Source organism: Aphelocoma coerulescens, chromosome 13 (assembly GCF_041296385.1).
Source record: "Aphelocoma coerulescens isolate FSJ_1873_10779 chromosome 13, UR_Acoe_1.0, whole genome shotgun sequence".
In the NCBI taxonomy this organism is placed as follows: domain Eukaryota; kingdom Metazoa; phylum Chordata; class Aves; order Passeriformes; family Corvidae; genus Aphelocoma; species Aphelocoma coerulescens.
Window position 1 is genome coordinate 13,170,221 of NC_091027.1, and position 24,272 is coordinate 13,194,492.

General features: G+C 41.8%; 2 long non-coding RNA genes across 2 annotated transcripts; both read left to right on the top strand.

Moving 5' to 3' along the window:
* The first annotated feature begins 1,563 nt into the window (after window positions 1–1,563).
* Window positions 1,564–11,800, top strand: LOC138118161 (uncharacterized). The gene is made up of 3 exons (XR_011155016.1): window positions 1,564–1,634; window positions 1,722–1,813; window positions 11,345–11,800. It is a non-coding gene; the product is annotated as an uncharacterized lncRNA (long non-coding RNA).
* Window positions 2,728–7,394, top strand: LOC138118160 (uncharacterized). The gene is made up of 3 exons (XR_011155015.1): window positions 2,728–2,807; window positions 5,758–5,859; window positions 6,684–7,394. It is a non-coding gene; the product is annotated as an uncharacterized lncRNA (long non-coding RNA).
* Window positions 11,801–24,272: the final 12,472 nt, after the last annotated feature.

Genomic DNA, 24,272 nt, shown 5'->3' on the forward strand with positions numbered 1-24,272 from the left:
TTAATCAGGCACATTCCTTGGATACCTCCACTTCTTTATCAAAAAATTTGCTTCATGGCCATCTGTCACTCTGACAACATCTGTGACATTACCCTCTTGTTCATCATGTGAACTTCTGCAGGGAGTCTCACAGCACCACCACTCAGAGAGGCCAGTAAGGAGCAGAAGTAGAAGCAGCTGCTGTGTAGTCTGGGCGTCTGTGGGCCTCTGATCCCAGTTTGACTTTTGAGCCTTTAAAAAGACTTGCAGGAACACATAACTCCCATAAGGCTAACTTCCTTATATTTTAATATGTGCTAGACCCCTAGAATCCAAGCAAGTGGTTTAAAATTCTTAGGTAAGTTACATATGATCCCAGATTTTATAAAGTTTCTTTCTTCTCTGCTGCCCTTAGATATTGCTGAAACAAAGCCATATATAGAAGATTGTGTCTCTTACTACAGAATGTAGTAATTGTTTACCTTATCATTCACTCGAGCTTGGATCAGATGCAAAATGAGAGAGTAAAGAAAGTGAGAATTTAAGTCTTCTGTTCCAGTCTTTTAATTTTGCTTCTATGTTTCTTCAGCCCTTATGTGCATGATAAAGTGAGTGCTCTGTACAAAAGGTACTTAGGCCTTGGACAAAACACCAGGCTAACTCAAGACAAATGGAGTTGTCCCAGCTATGAATTCAGGATACAATTCCTAAAAGTGATTCAACTTGGCCCCAACAGTAGCATGTGGAGCCCTGGGTCTCAATGCCCAGCGCTCTCTTATGTCTGCTTCCATACACAGCCTGTTTCTTCAGCTTTCCAGTGCACTGTCTGATCTCTTGTACACAGCTGCTACCAGGCAGCTTCCTGCAAGTATTTCAAGATTTAGCTGATGCATTTTGTATCTGTAGTATTAGTGTCTGTTGTGGTTTAATCCCAGCTAGCAGCTAAACACCACGTAGCCACTTGCTCAGTCCCCACCTTCCCTCCTCTGGGAAGGAGAATAAAAAATAAAAGATGGGTTGAGATACTCACGGTTTAATAATTGAGACCAAAAGAAATAAAGAGAAGGTATGACGAATAAAACCCTAGAGAAGCAGGTGATGTACAATGCATTTGCTCACCACCCATTGATGGATGTCCAGCCCATCCCTGAGCAGTGATCACCAGTTCCCAGATAACTCCCCCAGTTTATATACAGGACATGACATTCTGTGGTGTGGAATATCCCTCTTGCCTTATCTTCATGTCAGCTGTGCTGGCTCTGCTCCCTCCCACCTTGTGCACCTGTGCTGACAGGGCATGGAACCTGAAAAATCCCTGAGTGTAAGCACTACTTAGCAAAGAACAAAACATCTCTGTGTTATCAACGTATTTTCACACTAAATTCAAAGCACAGCACTATACCTGGTACTAAAAGAAAATTAACTCAATCCCAGTCGAAACCAGGATATGACCCTGGAGGAAGCAGGCTGGACAGGGTGGAGTTTTGATGGAGGTGGTAATGCTGGGTCCCACCCTGGCTCTGTTCTCCCCCAGTGCTTGGCAGCTCAGCCTTCTTGTGATGTGCTTATGATGAGGGGAGAGCAGGATAAATGCCCTGAGCAAGGTGGAAGCAGGGAGAGAATTGTGGTGTTCCCAGGGCTGCTCAGGAAGCGGGGTGAGAGCACTGACATGCCATTAGCCTCTCAGGATTGTGTCTGGGCCATCAAATCTTATTTATCACTGTTATGGCTTTCCTTTCAAGGTTTCCTTGGCTTCCTGTATCTCCTGTTTTGTTTTCTGATAAAGAACTGAAATACCATGGAGACAAACTCCTTATAAACACCAAGCAGACAGGTAGGTCAGCCAGTTTTCAGCACATTATTTTACATGACATATTGAGTGGGAGCACAGTGAAGGCTGGCAAAACATCCAGTTATACTGAAACCAATCAATTGTCTCATGCAGTGGATACAGATGATTCTGTTCATAATAAAAGAAGAATAAGCTGAGAAACCAGAAGTTACATACTGTGTGATGCATCTCTCTGTTACAATTTGAAAAATCAGATAGATAATTTAATTATGTTCTCTCTTTGTCTGTAGTATTTTGAACAGCAGCAACTTCAATCTGCCTTCCCATACTACATTTATCCCTCTTAGTCAGAGATTACTAAGTCATCATTAATTGCATCAAAGTTAACAGGTCTACTTACAAATTAAAACAATACTCACTAAGAGTAAGTCTGGTGAATCACATTTGTATTTTTATCCTGAGGTATAAAATTAAAGAAAAAAAAGGAAAAATATTTAATTCTCATGGCAACCTGTTGGTGACAGCAAAGTTACATTTAAGTGCAGCATGCATTGAAAAACTAGCAGAAATAAACCAAGCTGAGCCCTGCATATTCTCAGAGAGAGGTGGACTCAACAGATTTTCATTAAATTGCTTAATTATGTTTATATAAAAAGCACCTGGTTTCTTCTAGTTTTAAAGTGACTGTCTGACCCAGCAATGCCTTGACTAAGTAAAGCAGTGACTGCAAAGAAAATTGCAGATGGTAGGGTGGGGAGAACCCTTTTGTTTCTTTTAGGAAAGAATAAAAATTCTCACAGAACAAATTAAACCTCATCTTTCAAATGGAGTCACTATGTTGCTCCACTTTGTAGGCAAATGAAAGAATTGTGATCAGGTGTGGGGCATGAAATAGCACTTAAGCTTGATTACATTTAAATCACCTGTTTCTTAAAGCCCAGGTTGGGGGAGGAGGTGTTTTCTCCTATTGCACCTCACACCTGAGGAGATACAGGACCCTAAGTTCTGGGTAGGCATCTAGAACAGGAGGATTCAGGTAAAGTTATTTATTTACTTAGGGCATATGTTGTAGCAAATTGTCTAAATATAGGTCCAGTCAATTGGTAAATAAGGTAGTAGGGTTAGAGATGTATCATGTATGTACTGAAGTTGGAAAAGAGATCAAGGTCTCTTTACTCTAGGGGAGAAATTTGTCCTCTGCCCCATTGAGTTCACTGGAGTTTAGAGAACTAAAGTTGTTCATATGAGGGTTTGTTGAGGCCTGAGATGTTGCCAACAATCAAACACTGAACAAATATAGTTGCTTTGGCAAGCCTGGATTTATGATTGAGTATTGAACTATTTATAATTTCTTTAATAAAAGTCTTTTCCCCCCTCTTTACCCTCTGCCACTGGCAATAATAGACTGTTTTGTACAGACCCACTGTATCTAAGCAGGATGCTGGGAGCAAAATTCAGCTGAAACACAGTCACAAAAAGGTTTATGCAAAATTTACTGTGAATGGAAAACATCAAATTTCACAAAGCAGCAGCTGAGTCATAGTAGTTGACTGTAGCTTAGATTCTTCCTACCTTTCTGCAGATAAGTGAATTGCAGTGCATGTCTTTGGAGGTAAATGTCATGAAGGAAGATGGAAGAAAATAAGTAAAGAAACAGACTTGGTTTGAGATTTTTTGTTGTTTTGTTTTTTGTTTTTTGTTTTTTTAATTTTCTGTACACGTGTAAAGATACAATAGTGTCCGTGGTAAAAATCAAGTGATGTGCACCTTTCATTTTGTATGATCAGCCATAACTCTAGATTTTCATACAGATTTCCTGAAGATGAATCATCAAGTCTGCTTAAAATATGAGAAAGCCACGTTTAGTTAAACTGCAAGCTTCCCCTAATGAAATAATCTGCCAAAATCTGGGTTGTTGTCCACAAAATGAAGAGAGGCTGAAAAACAAAGCATGCTGATTGCTAGGAAAGACCTATTTTTGCTGTCAATCAGGGCATTTTATTTCAAGCTGGACAAAAATTTGGACATAATTTTGTAAGCCTGGTACAAGCATTTCAGGAAATACAGGAATTGTATATTCAGGAGGAAAAAAGGCTTCACCCCAGAATTTGTGCTCTTTCATCTTCTTTGTGCCAGTTTGAGCAGATTCAGTGATGTGTTTCTCATTCATGTGGAAATAGTATTTTCCTCCATGTTCTCACTCTACTGGAACATTTTGTAGTGACAAATCTACAGAATTATTTTAAGAAATCAGAGTATCTTTGCATAACCACATAAGCCATATTATCACTCCCTGTCTCAGGAGGGGGAAAAATCAGGGTGAAATGCTTCAGTTTTTCTCTAAGGATGGGAGTTTCTGAAACCTTTAAATGGGAAACCTGAGATACCAGGTTTGTCAAGCACTTTTTATGTAATAAGCTTTTTCTCAGAATTCTCAAGTGCTGAGGATGGCTTATTATAATTAACAACCTTTTTAAAGGGTGCAAAGACTTTTCCTGTTTCCTAACTCTGACTTGCACTGTTGGTGTCTTCCTCATGTCCCCTTCCCTCCTCCATCAGATGAACTGTTCTGCTAAAAGGCCAATTTAGTCATCATAAAGGGATTTTCGTAGTCATGATGAGGTAAAGCAGAGTGTGAAGATGTAGGAGTTTGTATTTAATGGGGAACTGATTAAAGGAGGATTGATTGCTGAGCACATAGTTCAGACAGGCATGCATATGTAGAAAGAAAATACAAATATGCATATGTATGGCTTTGTCAAAGTGATACTAATTGATGGAGAGAGTATAGATGTTAAACAGACATCCCCTTGGAGGGCTCACTGGAATATGGATTACCAACAAATCCAGCTGCCCATCTGCAGTGCCATTACACTGCCCCTCATCATGTCCTGTTAATGTGACACTGCACTACCCTGCTAAATGCAACAGAATCTATGCTACTGCATTGGGAAGAGGGGAAATAAACTTTTGCTGTCTCTCAGTCTGGATGGCAAGTCTCTTATCAGCTCTTGCAGTTGAAGTGGGTTGAGAGGGTAAGTGTCCATGGTTCACTAGTTCAGCATGTCTGTGCTGATAATGCAAACTAATGTGTGGTTAAAGCTCCTAGCAAGTTATTTCTCTCTGCATTGGAGCACTGTACAGGGAACTGGAGGTACATAGATAGATATGGGTTATAGGCACAAGAAGAATTATCAAGTCAATCTAAATAAAGACAATATTCATACAAGTTGATTCCTCTTGGCAGATTCTGGCAGTGGGGAAATTGCAGATAAATGCAGATAAATGTTCTTATTATTGCATTCACTGGCAGGTAAAATAGACCATTTTGCCTAATTCTTAAATTTACAGCTGTACCCCTTGATTTTGGGTCCCTGCTCCTGTAATCTAAATGATTTGGCCAGGGCTGGTGTGGCTGCTGGGGAGATTGAGGTCAAAGGAAGCACAGAAGCAGGAAAGCCTCCACTCCTGAGTCCCCCTCTGTCAGCCAACAAGGGGAAGCGGGAGCTCTGCAACTTAAGTGGTAGAGATGTGTTTGGCTGCTAGTCCTTCATAGCTGATAAAGAGGAAAGCAAAGCTGTGAGCAGCTCTGAGAGAAGGTAGTGGAGTTTTTTTTGCCTTTTGAAACGGGAACAATAAATGTGATTGTTTTGCTCGAGACAGCTGGCATATGAACAGGACTCTTGTTCTTCATTCAGTGCTATCCTGGAGACTAGAAATTAATTTTGGAATTATGTATAAAATTAACTCTTGTGTGTACCTGTTAGAAAGGCTCTATGAGTTACAGAAGTACAGTGAAGCTGAACATTCAGTGCAGGACATTAACCCTTGAATGGGTAAGGAATTGTGTGGATGAGGCTGTGCTCTGGGCTCCTGCTGAAGGTTGCCTGTTAGGGAGGAGTCTGGGTGGGACATGAGGGAGAGGTAAGCAAGGGTAACCTGGAGGAAAAATAAGTTGTCATTTTATTCTTCATTTGTATTTGCAGAATGTGAATCTAAGCTTGCGTGTGCTGCCAGCTGGGTGCAGCCTGGGCTGTGTTTCTGTTTCTGTCACTGATTTATCTCAGCAGAAGTTTCTGTTTCTCCAGGTGTGTATTGATATTTGAAGATGTTGTGATAGTCACTGTGTGAGGATGAGACTGCAAGTTGTTTTCTTAGCGAGAGAACCTCGAGAAGATCTTTGGATCTGAGCAGAGCATGATTCTTTTGTGTCCTGTAATAATAGCTCTGGTTACTTTGTTTTTGCAGGACCTCAAATTCAAGAGATTAGGCAAGAGGAGTGTGGGAGTTAATTTATAGTTTGTTCTGATCTAATTTGTTTCCTCTATCTTTAATGTATTTTATTGTGATCCAGATAATGTAAAGATTGACTTGGAAATGTCCCATTGAGTGATCTGGTAAGGAGAAAACAGCACACGAAAATGTTTTGTAAAGCAGTATAACAGCTTCAGTGCAAGGAACAACAGGCTTGGTTCTGCTCTGGCATCTGCCAAATGAAGTAACTGAAACTCCTGTTTATTACACAGCATAAAAGAAATGGAATAATAGTGTTAAGAGTGTTATCTTTGGAAAATGACTGCACCTCACTGAAGCATGACTATAATGATGGGGAATTATGCTGCTAAACCACACCAGTTTTGTGGCACAGTCACTAAAACATATACTCTGTGGTGTTCTTTGTGAAGGCTTTATTGCAGATACTCTTGTATTAACATATTGTCATGAGGCCAAAATTGGCATTGTCTTTGTCTGGAGCATTCTGGAGGGAAACCACACTTTGTCCTGCCCTTTATCTAGGGCTTATAAATGAAAAAGCACTTAGTAGGATTTGTAGTCCTCATTAAATGATTGTGATACTGGATTTATCTTGTCCTATGGGTAAATGCTACTTGTCCTCTCCATTTCTTTGCAGAGTGGTTCAGATGAAGCACTCTCAGGACACCGCAAATGCTAATGGTGGTAGGATTATATTTTGGAGGAAACGAGACAAGATTGTTGTTATAACTGCTGCTTGTCATAATAACTAGCTGAGTACTGTGGGTATGACTGTGGCTGTTGGCCATTTCTTTATATTTTCTGACACAGAATCTTACCAAGGACCAGCTATTCACTGTTGAAATTAAAAACTCTTTGATAGTGTTCTGATAAATGTCATTTTAATGGCAGCAATCTGTTGCTGCCTGTAGCGCCAGCCCACTTCTGAAGTGTCTTCTGTCTTCTAATCTCTAGTGCTGCATGCCAGGTGATACAGTAAAGATGTATCAGCTTGCCACAAATTGAGAACTCCATTCATATTTGCATATCATTACATTTTTTTGGGGAACACTGTTAAGTCGTGCCCTCAATTTAACCACTCACTGCATCACCTTTGAGGAAAGGGCCTCATCTCACTGCTGGAAAATAAATGACAGTGCATGTACTTAGCTGTGAATTGTTAGGGTGGTGGTTTCTGTGCTCCATGGCTTTAAACATGCTAACAGTGGTGGGGGGAATGTAGCCTGGAGCCCTAGCAGCCCTTCCACTGGCAGCTCAGCATCCTGCTGCAAAATGACAAGCATGCTCACTGCTCTTTCATGGAGAGTAAATGTTTTGGCCATTTTATTCCACTCATGAAAAATAAAGAGTGATTGCAAAAATATGGTTTCCCTATGCACACATAGCAAGGGAGGGTTCTTTGTTTAGTACCTGCTTTGCTGTAGGAAGACTTGTCTGCAGGGGCTGTTATGTGGGGCAGCTTGCTGGAGAAAGTTTTTGGGATGATGATGTGAAAGCTAAAGTGGTATGATGCTAGTAGGGAACGACTGACTTGTGGGAAGATTTCATGGTTCCACTGCTGCTCTGACATTTTCACAAATCGCCCCTGTACCAGCACAGGCCAAAGAAAGCAATGCCTGATACTCCCATCTGCTGGACCCTTGGGGGTAGGAGTTGCAAGGTCATCTTGGAAAATAAGCTATTTTTCTCCTTATTTTTTCAAAAGTAAATGTAACCTTCTCTCCATTCTCCTACACTCTCCATTTATTTTCTGTGTTTAAAAATGAACCTCTTTCCCTGCATCAGTATATTCTGTCACCTTCAGCGCTTGGGGGACAAAATGTAAATTTTGTTCCTTCAGAATTATCATATAGTCATGATAAATACAACTTCTTTTAAGAGTAGTGAGAGCAGGAATGGAGAAGTGTGTTACATATTTTAAAAGGCAGTTCACCCACCCCTTCCTGAGAAGTAATAGGCAAGTTCTTTGGGAATGCTTCCTTTCCCTCCTGCTCTGTAGTCTTCAGACAGGCAATACAAGACATAGGTGATAGTTATGGATAGGTTTTGCTACATCTTCCCATTTTCTTTTATTCCTCTTTACCCACTTGCCTTGCACATGCTGATCCCTGTTACTGTCTTAACACTCTTCTCTTCCCTTTTTCACTGATCTGTTTCTTACTCCTTTTCCTTTTACCTTTTCCTTCAGGCCTCCTTCCAGTCTTGCTTTCTGCTCCTTTCTCCTTAAATGTGAAGGCACACCAGGGCAAACTGCAGGCACAGAGGAGCTTGCAGGGAGTTCAGACTGACACCTTCCTCACAGACATATCAGTAGTGCCAGTTCTCTGATTTTTCCATCTTGTTCTTTTTCCATGCTGGACATGAGCTATAGCCAATGGAAAAGCACATTAAGATATGATTTTCTGGTTTCATGTCACTTCATCTATCCCACATCTTCAAAGAATTTTGTCTCTCACCTGTTTGCAAAGGGCCGCACTAACTCAGAAACTACTGGTGAACTGTGAAGCCTTCAGCCATTTCTTCTGCAACCTACAGAGACTTGAAGCATTCTAAAGTTCCTCTGGAGGAGTATTCTCACTTGGTTGATTGTTAGCCCTAGGGATGAACAGTAGCATGAATGAAAGAAAATTGTGTTGTTTTCAGTGCCAGCAGCGCAGTTCTCCCCATCTCTTTCCCACAATCATAGCACACAGTCCAGGAATGTCTACTCACTTTTAGCATGTTCTGCATCCCTGTGGGCTTGTGGGGAGAAGAGGGTGTGTTGTGCTGGCAGGAGCAGCATTTCAGGTAAACCTCTGTAAGGGCAAGGCACTACTAATTTCAGTGCATGTTACAAATGTCTCTCTGCATCTAATGACTATTTTATGTATTCTGACCTTTATTTCATGGCCTTTATCACTATGATATCTTTGTGCTGAAAGAAGATTTTGGCTTTGTAAGCTTTAGATGATTTTTTCCTGGAACTGGCTCCTCTGATTCAAGGAAAAAGAGAAATATATAATTTTAACTAGTGCAACTCATATCACAGCCAGATTCAATATTAATGTACTAGATATGCATACATCAAATATTGCCTTTTAATACCCTTATCAGCGCTTTTAATGCGCTTCTTTGTTCTGTTGTGCAAGCTCAATACGAGGGGATTTTTTAAAAACTTTTTTTTTAAAATAGGATGTTAAATGGCATTTCATGTTGATTCTTAGCACTTAAATAGGTGTCTGCTATCAATAGCAACATCCCAGAGGCACCCATTGAAACCACACTGTTTACACCATTTCTTTAACTGGAACTGTGCTCATGCTTCTTATGGGAACATGATATTAATTAAGTCCTTGGATGTCATATGTGCATCCAGGCCTCTCTAAATAGAAATGTCAGTGCTGCTGGCAATGAGCTGAGTGTGAGGTCTTTTCTTTGTTGCCCACATTACATTTTGCTGTGTCCTCGGGTGGAGATAGTGGAAGTCTTTGTTTCAGTCTGTTCTCCCCAAAAATAATCTGAGTGCTATCCAAGATTTGACAAATTTAAAAAGTATTAATCAACCTTCCTAATAGTTGCTATTCAGCTAATCACACTCAAAATGGCAAATGGTTGTAAAGATGTCAAAGAGATATGCAGAACACCCACTGTTTGAGCTCTTCCCATTCTCATTAAAATAAGCTCTTACGGCCCAGCTAGTGTAATCATGTGATAAAATACTCAAATTAAGAGCATTTAATAAAAAAACATGGTGGGGAGCTTTGTTAAAGATCTCTTTAGTGTATTTTTGCATTCATGTTGAGGACATTAGAAATAATTTAATCATTGCCTGATTATACGAATGTGAGAAATAATGGGATCATTGCCTTATCACACGTGGGCTGATTCAAAGGCTCATTATTTATTTGTCAAGGATTAAGCATCAAATCAATTTGGCTTGATACTTGAAAGAAGGAAATTTAAGATGAAATTTGAAAGGAAGATTAAGAAGTAAGATTAAACCTAACAAGAGCAGAACTATTTTGCTTGCTCGAGTCAAGTCATGCCTGCAAAAAGATCACAGAATAGATGGATAAAGTCAGTCTTAATATAATGGTAATATATTGTGGAATGAATGGCTTATGGTTTTGGACAGAGTGCCGTTTTCAGTGTCTCCACATCTTTAGTTTTCTTGTGATCCACAGCTAAAGTTACTTTGAGGTTTCCAAACAAACCTTTTTTGCACTTACTCTTCCTTTAATGAAAATGTTTTCCTCTTTATATTGGTCTATAAACTGAATACTATTATACACAATCACTGAGATAAAATCCACTTTTCAGTACTTTAGGTTTTGGGGTTTTTTTACGGTAAAATGGTTAGGGCTGAGTTTCAAAAGCCCAGAGTTCAGTGAGTTGCTCTCCTTTTTCTGTAGCAGTGTGGGTATATGTGTCTATGTGGTGCTTTGTTTTCACTACAGAAATACATTCTTTTGTGTGTAAAAGCAGATTCAGAGAATGGACCTTCCAGAAACTGGATACCAAGTCCATCTGAAGGGGGAGAATAGGACAAAAGATGAATCCTTTAAAGGTGGCTTTGATGGAATTGTATCATTTTCCCCCTAAAGAGGAAAGAATTTCACTTGGGTCAGGAAGATTTTCACAATGTTAGAGAAGAATGGAGATACCAGTGTTAATTATGGAGGAGTGATCCTCTGCTGGTGTTTCCTGGTGGATTTTTTGCTGTCTGTGTTTGAGGTCTTGATTGTGAGAGAAAATGGTTTAAAAAAAAAAAGGCTTGAGGGAGAGGAGACCTTAAATTTTGCAAACCGAGTTCCTTTTCCTCTGAATTATCTAGAAGCTCTCTGGTTTGTCTGTTCACAGACTGGACAGCTTATAAACCTACCTGGTGGTCAGTTTACAGCTCTCCAAGAGGCAGAGAGGTCTCTGCTTCACTTCTGAAGGTTCTCCCCTTTTCAGCAGTTCTGCGGAACTCAGGGTGTCCCTTCCTCGCCAGCACTGCAGGCGGGCACTGTCTGCAGTGTGAGATCAGCTGGGCTGAGCCTCAGCAGTGACCTTTCCCAGAGCCATCCAAGAGCCCTGCCCCTGCTGAGCAGCCATGTATTGGGTTTGCTGCTGTGGCTTCCAGGCTGCAGCATCCTCCTTAGGTCTGAAGTTTTGCCTGGTTGCCGTAAGATGAACGGGGATCCGTGAAGGTGTTAAGTCCCCTGCATATTTTATGCTTGCTGAATTAATCTCACTTAATATGAGCTGTCAGACAACATTACTATAATTTATTTACATAACTTGAGGAATTTACTTCACATTAATTTAACCTTGCAGAATGTGTAACGTGTGTTTGTGCTGCTGCCGTCGGTTTCCTGGAGGCAACCCTGCTCAAGTGTTTCTCAGTTTGAGATTGATTTGTCTTCCAGCTGCTAATGTGAAGGGTGAACCTAAACACCGTTGTTACAAAGATCTGATACTTGGAGCTCTCTTTATTGTTGCATTTATTGAGTTAAATGAACTGCTCTGCCTTGTACTTAATTCAATAAAAAGTATGTTCTAATTATATTATTTTCCTTCTAAAGCAACACCCACAATTCTGACCTTGCTTTTTACAAAGTAAAAATCTATACTTATAAGGAGGAAAACCTATATTTTGTTCAAGAACTTTTTTTGGCTGTATTAAGAGTTTGATTGTTTTTCTCACTTGAGATGGGCACCATGTCCTGCTACTTGTGTTCACAGTGAGATAGACCCCACTTCTGATGCAGTTAGAATGTTCAGGTCATAAGAAAGCAGCAATGGATGGGTGCCTGCAGCTGTTCGTTCTCTCTGTTGGCAATGTTGTTATACTGTGTCTCAATTTGAAGGTTTGTTGTCTTTTGATTTCATTAAAAAAAAAAAAAGGTCAAAACTGATTCTTCTGTAGCTTCCCCCCTTCCCAGTCGTCTGCAAAAACACTCAGTATTGGGGTTTGTGCCAAATCTAAGGGAAAACTCAGATCCTTCTGCTCTCCAGGTTGTTTGTATTTTGACATGATGTGTAAGTTCTATAGGATATAAAGTTGGAATTGCTATTGCATTTAAAAGTAATATAAAACACACTTTTATAATTTATTAGGGACAAGCATGGGAAAATTGGCCAGTTGCAATACTGTCTTAGGTGTGGTCTTCTGAGATGTAGGATTTATCTCCTAAAAAAGAAGCTTGATCTGGAGAAACAAAAATGAACTTAATTTTTAAGGCGTGAAGGCAATAGGTGATGGCTTCTGCAGGAAATCTGTTCCTTGTTTCTGCTTTTAGGGGTTGTGAGGGGGAAAGGGACAGGAATATTTTCAGGGTGACCTAGTTACCAAAGGAATGACCCAAAATAGGACTGATAGAACACCTCCTTTCCAGAACAAAAAACCCTGTTGCCTCATTAGGGACTGTGGATATCAAATTTACCTTCTCTGAGGTGCACACTGAGGAGGGAAGGTCCATTTAATGAAACCAAGAGGTGGCTTGAAGCTCAGGTGGCTTCTCATAAGGGAATAATACTCTCACTGCAACAATAAAAATGAGAACTCACATCTGTACAGGTCCCAAATGCCTTTAAAACCTGAAAAAGAGCCCATTTCTGACAACATCTTGGCTCCTCTTGCCTCTGGGCAGGACTCTTTGCTCTCTCCTCCAGATCCCTGTACCTCTGATAGCAAGGAGCTGGCTCTAAGACAAGAAAGCAAACTTTCTTGAAATGGAAGAAACAAGAAAGCAGATAAGCTTTTGTATAAATCAGTGTCATTGTGATCAAATTGTGTGCATTCCCATGAAAGAAATCTTTTATTTTTTGTCCCTTTGTTGCATAGGGGAGAGGCCAGTTGCTGCTTTCATTTATGGCATGAGCAGAGTGGTTTGTCCAGAAGAACTTTGACTCTGATGTAGAATTAAATGTGAGACACCTTTTAATGATTCAGCTATGGAGCTAACCTGTTTCAGAATTTTACAGTCGGATTGTTCCTTTGCCACATGAAAAGAGGGCATGGAACTATGTTTGGCCTTGCTGTCTGAGCCACATTGTCTTTTTCTCCATGCCATCCTTTCTTCCTTCCCACTGGTGACAAAGTTCAAGGCAAAGCCTAAGCATTCAGAGCAGGCTGAAGGTTTTGCCTTAAAACCGTGGAGGAGGAAAAGAGGCAGTGTCTCCCTCAAACTGCTGAGTGGCAAGATTTCCTTAGGCCTTTCCCAGCCGCTATCAAAGCCCCATCTTGGAGGCGCTCCCCTAGGGGAAGACAAAGTATCAAGGTAGAAAAACCATTCCAGAATACAAGTAGGTGTCTTTTCTGGTTGAAAAGAAATGAAAACTCTTTTCTGATTTTGGACCAGCACCTGAATTGTGAGGGAGGAGAATACTTTATTAAAAGGGCAAACAAACCCCAGTGGAAGGGCAGATACAATGCAGTTTCACAGCAGCTCTGTTGACCCCAGGGTCAATGGCACTGCAGCAGTGCTATGTTTGATGACATGCCCCATAAAGCCTAGCACTGGGGAAGAAAATGACGTTGCAGGAGAGAGATTTATGTCTGCAATTCCTTAAAGCAATTTTATTGTGTTCTTGGTGAGTTTTACCATATTGGTTTAGTTGCAGCCACTGCAGTTCATGGAAGTTTCCTTTAGTAGCAGAAATATTGCCACAACTTTGTTTCTTACAAGTCACTTGTCAGGAAAGATTAATGAAGCTTCTGCTCATCAGGATAGCACTTAAATGCTTAGTTATCCAAAGATGCCCTGCACGATAATTTTAAATTTCCTCTTTCTGTTTCATTTTCTTGTCTGTTCAATTCTGCTTTGTAAGTGTCTGAGTTCATTTTCATTATTTCTTTGTCTGTTCCAGTTAAAATCTTGATTTTCTGTATGTCTTCTGCAGTTCTCTAGAGCATTATTTAACACCAGAATGAAAGGGGTGCTTGGCATGTCTGCTGTTCCTTTACCTTCTCCTAATGGCCTAAAACCTTTTAGCTGGATGTGCCCCAGCTCCTCTCTGCACACATCCATGTGTACTGCATAGCTCTTAGTTAGGGTAAACCCCATCACTTTTCTTTAAGCCTTTCACATATTTATTTAATTTAAAACACATTAGTTACATATGTAACTCATGCTAATGATGTCATGTTGTCCTCATGCAAAATCTGAAGTTCATAATATTCTTTTACTTACTAGAATAGTGGGAAATCCTCCTTTCAGTACAGTACTCCCTTGTTTATTTTGAGTGTAATGGAAGTATAAATTTATTGGCATACAAATGTACTGTGCCATTTATAAGTAGGTATTTTGCAATATTTCCAATTTTAGTCAGAAGGCACTTTTTTCTCTGCTAAGCAAAGATGGACTTGAAGTTCTTTACATAGTTCTTGAAATCTAAAAGACTTTCCACAAAAAGAGTTCCTGTGAGAAACCTGTTGTGTTAGGTGCTCGAAGCCTTTACTTGGTGTCAGCTGAAAAATCAACCCAGGGAAGCAAGCAGTTCTAGGAAATAACATGATGTTTCCTGAAATATTATGTAGCCCTCACATCTTGTCCCAGTTATGTGTAGGATCAGTTTTCCTACTGCTCCATCCTGCAGTTTTGTGCTGAAATAATCTGGAGTACAGTACTTGAATTTTTAAATTTCTTTTTTTGAAGAGCCATATTGACAAGGGGCTGGGATTTAAATAACTATAAGGAAAAAAACCAAGGGGCTTGGTCAGGTTTTGGGCAAAGAAGTATTTTGAAAGGATGTAATTGTTAAAGAGGCCAGCTTTGAGGAAGTTGCCATTTGTAGGTTTTATGGCTTTAACTATGCTCTACAACTTTAAAATTCTTTTCCTCATAAAAGTTTTTACCTTTCATTCACAACTAGGACATGCAAATCACCAGGGATGATTAATGAGCAAAATGTGATAGAAACAGGCTGAGAATAAAAGTTATGAGTGTTGAGAATACAATACCTTTGTTCAAATATTTAAACTGTAGAACTTAAGGACAGGACTTCCTCTACTGGATGTAAAGGAGGCTGGAAAAGGCAACATTTGGGTAAGGACTGGCATGGAGAAACTCTCAGGCTTTTGAGATCTGCCTGGTCGAGACTGACGAAAGGAAGCAAATGTTTCTCCTGTTGAGGGAACAGTGATGGGCCAAGTGTACCAGTAAAGAGGTGCCTGTGGGGTAGGCAGGGTGGCACTGCCCAAGCTTTGTGTTTGCTTTTTAGGCATTAGGGGGCAGGGAAGAATTGTAGCTTCTTTCAGTTTTTGTCATAAGCTTTTTTTTTTTTTAAAGTGCGTTAGTATTCAAGGTGTGGACTTGAAGATGAAAACAGCCACAGAGAGTTTCAAACTCAGCCGATATGCCCAGTGTGAAGTGCCTTGGCTTTACTCTATGACAGAGGTACAGCTGATCCACTATCTCTATGAATCCTTCAAACTGCATCCCTGTCTAGTTTGACCACTAAGATACTGTGAAGCCCTGCTTGAAACCTGCATCTTGTATAGATTGTTTCTCTTTTTTTCCCCTCTCCTTTGGAGGGAAGATAGTAGCACTTCAAGGAAGTGGGAAATCAAATGCAGAGACAGGAGAGGAGATGAGCTGTTAGAATTTGATGGTAAGAGCTGGCATAGAGAGGAGTGAAGACAAGCTCTTTCTAAGAATAATGGCTATATAGATACATAAGCAAGCAATGAACTGATGATGGTAGAGTCCAGCAGTGTCCAGAAGGCAATTCTCATATACGTTTCATTTCTATTGATATCTTTTTATGATAAAAAAATAACTGCTCCTGCATGCTGCTTGGTGGACCTGTTCTTGAATCCTGTCTTACTTTACGTCTCCAATTTTGCTTCTATGTGGAAGTTGGTACCAGACCAGGATTAAAAAGAAAAAGCTCTTGAAGGTGGACATAGTTTAGTGAATAGCTCCTTTTTCTCTAGTTTCGTCTTAATGAGGCGTGGCTGCTCTATTTTTATAAGCATGTGATTTTGTAATATTTACCTGATTATTTCTTCACACCTTTACTATTGCAGATGAAAAGGAGTCAGAGGCATTCTAGATGGAGGTGAGCTCTTGCACTGATACTGGCAGTCTGATTTAACTTCCTTGGATTTGCTTCCCAAGCAAACCAAGTTACATTCTTTAATGTTAGGTGTTAGGAGTCTTGTGCTCTCTTTCCCTTAAAAGACTGACTGTTGAGAAAGGTTGTGTGGCAGTTACTTGCAGAGAGAATACTGCTTTTCAAGATGTCATAGCTCTGTATGCTATGAGGACATTATTTGTTTTTATGAGGAAAGGATTCGTCTCTGTAGAAGACATAAAGGCTGATGTGGGATTTATTTTCTAAAGAGCTAATATAAATGAAATGCTTAAATAAAGCTGTATTTTCAAAGTATGATGAAGTATGAGGCTATCCTTTTCCTGCTGACTGCTTCTTCAGCAGCTTTTCTTTCAGTTAAAAAAAAAAAAAAGAAAGAAATTTCTCTTTTATTTTTACCTACTGTCCCTTATGTTGATTTGTAGTTTGGGAACACAATTGAGGACACCATCCATGTCTTACTCCCTCTCCTTTTTCATGGGGTTGTCGAAGGGGTTCTTGCCTGGGTAAAGATTATATTTAATAAGATTCAATCTCCACCATAACCTTCACAATTTCTAAGCTGTTTTCCCTCTCGTTATTTTCTGTAACCATTGACATTACCTTCTAGAGTTTTTTCCAGTATACTTTGTGGCAGGTATACTTTGTGGCAATTTTGGTTTTGCCTGTCTGACTCTCCCCTTGGAAATAGACTACACCCTTGCTAAATTTCCAGATGTGCTGGGATTACACTGTAAGTGTTGGAAAGGACTTTTCTCTGCTTAAGGAAAAAAGTTAAGCTTTCATCTTGGACTGGTTGTGGCAGCAGTAGAACCTTTAAATTGTTTTTACCGCTCCATTTTCTTATTATGCCTCAATTGATTCTAGTAGGTTTCCTTCATCTTTCAGATTGTCTTGAGAATTCAACACAATTTTTTTCCTGTTTACCAGCTGAACATGTTTCTTTGTAAATAGAAAATTCTTGCACTCAGGTCAATGACTCTTGAATTTTCAGAGTGCCGGTTACAAGTTGCTTTCAACTGAAGAGGTCACAGCAATATCACAGATGCAAAGGTTGCTACCCGATTAACACAATTATCAACATGGAGAAATTATTAGTTGAGTGTTTGCATTTGAATATACCTTTTATTTTAATGCACACTTTGAAAAACATATTTTAAGGAGACAAGTTTAAATTGAAAATGTTCCCAAGGAATGATTTCTGTCTTTTGTGCAGATCAAAGTGGCAAAAGCAATTTAACAATTTGTCTGTCTTTGAAATCTAATGGGTTTCCTGCATTTCTCTAAATACAATAACTGGACACAAGTCTATTATTCTTTTTTAATGCTGTAAAAGCCAGTGTTACATTACTTAGCGTTCTTAAGGCTTTTACAATGGAGATTTTTATTATGTCACATATACAAGCAATTATGTTTGACAGTTTGGATGCAAAGTTGAATTGGCAGCCACTTCAGCATTTTCACCAATAAAAACATTAAGCATGTCTATTAAAAATGTTTCTTCTGTAATTTGTTTTTCATAGGCTTTCAGCTGTGCCACAAAAGCCTCCTGTCTCTTTTACAGCTAATTTCCTGCAGACTGCTTTACAATTTAGACGTGAAAACTCTTTTTGTGATTAGTCTGTCATAAAAGAAGGGCCAAGTTCTGATGGTATCAAATGGCTCGAATTAGACAGGAGCTTTCTGAAGATGTGTAAAACAAAATTTGATGTCCCAAAGCATAGTACAGTGTCATGGTTTGACGTTGGTTAGGTGCCAAGCACCACATATAAAACAAGGTGAAATGAGGACTATTGAGGAAAACGGAATAACTTCAAGGCAAAACAGGTCCACACTTAAAGTTATACTATAAGAAAATTCATTACTAACAGAATTAAAAGTAAAAAGAAATAATACGAAATTAAAGCAAACTCCCAGAATACCTTTCCCTTCTAGTACCTCCCTCTTTCCACCAACCTGCACAAGGGAAACAAACATGGGGGTTTGACAGTTTCATTTCTTAAGAGTCTTTCTTTGTGTTTAAGGAAAAGTTTCTTCTGCTGTGCTGTGGGATCCTTCCCACGGGAGACAGCTCTCTGCGAATTTCTCTAGCGTGGTTCAAACTTTCACAAACAACAGTCTGCCCGGAATCTGCTGCAGCAAAAAAAAAAATATATCCCTCCCATGAATCTTGCAGTCTTCCCCCACTGCCATCATGGGTCACAAATAACATGGGGTTTAGTCTTTTAAGGATGAGCTATTCCAGCCTGAAAGTAAAGGCTCTCTTCTCAATCTCTAAAATTTAGTTTTCCACTGCATCTATATACTCTGGCATGAGTATTTTCCATGAACACATGAATTTCTACATCCCCCCAATTCATCTTACGAATTATAGGGGAAAAAAAACCCTGCTGTATTATAGTCTTCACCATGGCTTGCAAGGAGAATTTTCAGCTCCAGCGCTGGGAGCTCCTGCTCTCCTTCCCTTCCTTTACTGACCTTGGCGCCGCCATGTTGGCTTCATCTCACCTGATCTCGCTTTTCCTTTCTCTCTGACCTGGAAGAAAGCTGGTGCCTGTTAAGTTGCGGCTAAGAAGTTGATCTTGTCTCTTGTCCAGGCTCTGCTCTGGGGAAAACTCGCTGTTGTCGGCTGCATGATGTTTTTGCTCGGTTCGACACGAGCCGCGCTGGCTGTGTGGAAGGGGCCCGCCGTGCTGCGCGGTTCCGGCTGCGCTGTTGTTTAAGGCTGGTCACGGCTGCCTGTGGAGCCGGCACGGCTTTCCCCAGCGGCTGCTTGGGCCCCCCGCTTCGCCATCCCGGGGGGGAAACAGGAACAAAAGGAACTTCCTGTGCTTGCTCTTCCTTCAAATATGTGAATTGCAGAGGCGGTACCACCTTTTTCATTTGTTTAGCAAACAGTCCATCGAATTAAGTTTAAACTTCCACACACGGTCCTGATGCAAAACCATTTTGAAGTCAGGGAGGGTGTGGGCTTGCTGTGGCTGTGCTGGTGGAGAAGGGCTCTGTTGTGTTTGCTGCCCTGGGAGCTGGCCTGGCAGGGTCATGGGTGAGCAGCTCTGTCAGTACAGTTCTGCCTGCACACTTCGTTTGCTTACCTGTGTCATAAGCTAGAATGCAAAGCTGTAAAACAAACCTAGCATCAAAAAAGATGCCTCTCAACCACAGGAAAAAAAGATTAGCTAATCTACATTAAACTGAAGAATTATTTTCCCTACATCCAGTGTGGTGAATTAGCCTTTTTAGGTCAATATTAATTTTTCTAAGTTATCTTTTTCTTTGATAAATTATTTAAATAGGGCCACATTTCAGTATGTGATCATCAGTGAATACCATTAAAATAATATAAAAAGTTCTAATTCCTACTTTTGTTCTGTATGTGTGTTAAAGAATATGCAGAAGTTTATACTGTAGTCATACAGTCATCTAAGCAAAGCTTATGGGAGTAAGCTTGTATAAGACTGTATATTCTGTACAAGAAGAATGAAAGAGTTAATTGTGATATCTGAACCTATTTATCATGCAAAAGGAGAGATAAAAAGCTCCGAATATAATGTTTATTGAAGGAAACATTTCTTCAAATATTTCTGGGGTGAGGGGAGGTGTGAATTCAGTGGCCTATCAGGGTATGTATGTAAAGATGAAATATGTAATGATGTTGTAAATGCTGCTAAGTCAATTTTACTTGTGAGGATATTGATTCAGTTTTGTCCAGTGGAGCAACTGTGTGATTCAAATGAAACACCCCTATTTGTGGCTGGGAGTCTTCTATGGGAAAGCAGCTGGTGATGAGGCTGATGGGTGGGCACAAGCCAGTTACCTCAGAACTGCATTAATAATGCTCCCAAACAAAAGAATGCCTTGGCATGTGTTCCGGTTTGGCCAAATTTAGAAATATATCCTCTGAGAGAAGGCACAGCTACCCCTTCCCCCCCCCAGGTTCGGGAAAAAATAAATTTTCCTCGAAGGAAAGTGAAGAAGATAAAACTATTTATTTACCAAACACACGGGAAAAGGAAAATAAGGCTAAATAATAAAATGTTTCACTGTGGAGGAAAAAAAAACCTGGGAAAGTGTTAAGAGTCCTCCCTTTGGTCTCCTCGGCGCTGGGGCTTGGGCCAGGGCCAGGCCCTCTGTGCCCGGTGGAAAGTCCTCCCGATGTGCTCTGAGGTTGAAAAAAAAACAGTCCAGTATAAAAGGGAGAAAATCCGGAATTCCAGAGAAGGAAAAACAAAGTCCAGCTCTCAGTCTCTCTCTCTCCGGAGAACAAGAAGCTGAAACAACTGGTCAAAAGCTGACTGGAAAGCAGCAAGCCGGGTGCTTCCTCGCTCTCCTCCCGCAGCTGAAAAAAAAACCTGCTATCTCTGTGTGACCTTGAACAAGCTGCAAACTGCCCTGAAAAAGTTTTGCTCAGTTTTTTCCTTCCCCCTCTCAGGCTCAGTTTAGAGGCACAGAAAGGCACAAAAATTAATTTTGGGCATAGGCAGCGATATGGGATACACATCATAACGTCACCCCAAGACATTCCACCCCTTATCCCATATTGTTGGCTCAATGCCCAAACTAAGATATTCTAATTCTACACACACATTAATACATATATATATATACACAGCTATATACGAACAGTGACAGTGACAATCAGCAAGCAGGGGTATACAAGCATTTCACACAACAATCAGATCTCCCTGTGGTACACAATGTGTTGTTCCGTCTTTCTGCATTACCCACCATGTGCAACCAGGTCCCTGAGCAAAGACCACCCCACGGGTGGGTTTGTCTGCACTCGAGGCAGAATTTATCCACACAGGCTTTCCTAACAGACCTCTGACATGCACTACTGGGACCTTATCTCCATCTGTTGTATTCAGGGATTCAGATTGGGCTGGACCAGCTCTATTGGTGGAACCTCGGGTGTTAACTAACCAGGTGGCCTTTGCTAGATGCTGTTCCCAATTTTTGAAAGTTCCCCCACCTAGTGCCTTCAAAGTGGTTTTCAACAATCCATTGCACCGTTCCACTTTGCCTGCAGCTGGTGCATGGTATGGGATGTGGTACACCCACTCAATGCCATGTTCTCTAGCCCAGGTGTTAATAAGGCTGTTCTTAAAATGAGTCCCATTGTCAGATTCAATTCTCTCAGGGGTACCATGCCTCCAAAGGACTTGCTTTTCGAGGCCCAGGATGGTGTTCCGGGCCGTAGCGTGAGGCACAGGGTAGGTCTCCAGCCATCCTGTGGTGGCTTCTACCATTGTGAGCACATAGCGCTTGCCTTGGCGGGTTTGAGGCAGTGTGATGTAATCAATCTGCCAGGCCTCCCCATACTTATATTTGGACCACCGCCCACCATACCACAGGGGCTTCACCCGCTTGGCCTGCTTGATCGCAGCGCATGTCTCACAGTCATGGATCACCTGGGAGATACTGTCCATGGTCAGATCCACCCCTCGATCTCGTGCCCACTTATAGGTGGCATCTCTGCCCTGATGGCCTGAGGCATCATGGGCCCATCGAGCTAGGAACAACTCTCCCTTGTGTTTCCAGTCCAAGTCTACCTGTGACACTTCTATCTTTGCAGCCTGATCTACCTGCCTGTTGTTTTGGTGTTCTTCATTAGCCCTACTCTTGGGGACATGAGCATCTACATGGCGGACTTTCACAACCAGCTTTCTTACTCGGGCAGCAATGTTTTTCCACTCTTCAGCAGCCCAGATTGGTTTTCCCCTACGTTGCCAATTAGCTTTTTCCCACTTTTCTAACCATCCCCACAGAGCATTGGCTACCATCCATGAATCAGTGTAGAGGTAGAGCTTTGGCCACTTCTCCCTTTCAGCAATGTCCAGGGCTAGTTGAACAGCTTTGAGTTCAGCGAGTTGGCTTGATCCACCTTCTCCTTCAGTAGCTTCGGCAACCCGTCGTGTGGGACTCCATACGGCTGCTTTCCACTTTCGTTTCATCCCTACGATGCGACAAGAACCGTCGGTGAAAAGAGCGTAGCGTGTGTCTTCTGATGGCAGTTGGTTGTACGGTGGAGCTTCTTCAGCGCGTGTCACTTGTTCTTCTTCATCAGCGAGACCAAAGTTTTCACCTTCTGGCCAGTTTGTGATTATTTCCAAAATCCCAGGGCGATTCAATTTTCCGATACAGGCGCGCTGTGTGATGAGAGCAATCCATTTGCTCCATGTGGCATTGGTGGCGTGGTGGGTAGAGGGAACCTCTGCTTTGAACATCCACCCCAGCACTGGTAGTCGGGGTGCCAGGAGGAGTTGTGCCTCAGTGCCAATTACCTCTGAGGCAGCTTTGATTCCTTCATAGGCTGCCAAGATTTCCTTCTCTGTTGGAGTGTAGTTGGCTTCAGACCCTCTGTAGTTTCGGCTCCAAAATCCCAGTGGTCGACCTCGAGTCTCACCAGACACCTTCTGCCAAAGGCTCCAGGACAGGCCATTGTTCCCGGCTGCAGAGTAGAGCACGTTCTTCACTTCGGGTCCTGTCCTGACTGGGCCAAGGGCTACGGCGTGAGCGATTTCCTGCTTGATTTGGGCAAAAGCTTGTTGCTGTTCGGGGCCCCAATGGAAATCGTTCTTCTTGCGGGTAACCAGGTAGAGAGGGCTCACAATCTGGCTGTACTCAGGAATGTGCATCCTCCAAAAGCCTATGGCACCTAGGAAAGCTTGTGTTTCCTTCTTGTTGGTTGGTGGAGACATTGCAGTGATCTTATTGATGACCTCAGCGGGAATCTGACGCCGTCCATCTTGCCACTTCACTCCCAGGAACTGGATCTCTCGGGCAGGTCCCTTGACTTTGCTCTTCTTGATGGCGAAACCAGCTTCCAGGAGAATCCGGATAACTTTCTCTCCTTTATCAAACACTTCTGCTGCAGTGTTCCCCCACACAATGATGTCATCAATGTACTGCAAATGTTCTGGAGCCTCACCCTTTTCTAGTGCAATCTGGATTAGTCCATGGCAGATGGTGGGACTGTGCTTCCACCCCTGGGGCAGTCGGTTCCAGGTATACTGCACACCCCTCCAGGTGAAAGCAAACTGAGGCCTGCACTCTGCTGCCAGAGGAATGGAGAAAAATGCATTGGCAATGTCAATAGTAGCATACCACTTCGCTGCTTTGGACTCTAGCTCATACTGGAGCTCCAACATGTCCGGCACAGCAGCGCTCAGTGGTGGAGTCACTTCATTCAAGGCACGATAGTCCACAGTCAATCTCCATTCTCCTTCAGATTTGCGCACAGGCCAAATGGGACTATTGAAGGGTGAGTGGGTCTTGCTGACCACCCCTTGGCTCTCCAGCTCACGGATCATCTTGTGGATGGGAATCACAGCATCTCGAGTTGTCCGGTACTGTCGGCGATGCACTGTCGAGGTAGCAATTGGTACTTTTTGTTCTTCCACCTTCAGAAGGCCGACTGCAGACGGGTTTTCTGATAGCCCAGGCAAAGTGTTCAATTGCTTACTGCCCTCTGTCTCCACAGCAGCTATTCCAAAAGCCCACTTGAGTCCCTTTGGGTCTCTAAAATACCCGTTCCGGAGGAAGTCTATGCCCAAAATGCACGGGGCCTCTGGGCCAGTCACAATGAGATGCTTCTTCCACTCAGTTCCAGTCAGGCTCACCTCAGCTTCCACCAAGGTCAAATTTTGTGATCCACCCGTTACACCAGAAATAGAAACAGATTCTACCCCCACATGCTGCGATGGAATTATTGTACACTGCGCACCAGTGTCAACCAAGGCATCATATTTTTGTGGTTCTGATGTACCAGGCCAACGAATCCACACAGTCCAAAAAACGCGGTTTTCCCTGACCTCTACCTGGCTAGAGGCAGGGCCCCTCTATGCCTGGTTATCCTTCTTTCCCTGGGCCTGTATCTTAGAGGTTCCTTCATGGGAATTGGACATGCCATCGTCTTTTCCATCATTTCCAGCAGTTTGGCTACAGGCAACTGGAGCTACTTCCTTTTTGGTAGATCCTCCTTTCTGAGACTTGCGCTCCTTCAATTCACTCACTCGTGCTGCCAGAGCAGAAGTGGGTTGTCCACCCCACTTCCTCATGTTTTCCCCACTGTCACACAGGAAATTCCACAGCTCACTTCGTGGGATGTGCCTTCTCTCTGGGGAACGTCCGCGGAGAAGGCACTCTTTAATCTCCTGGTGATTCT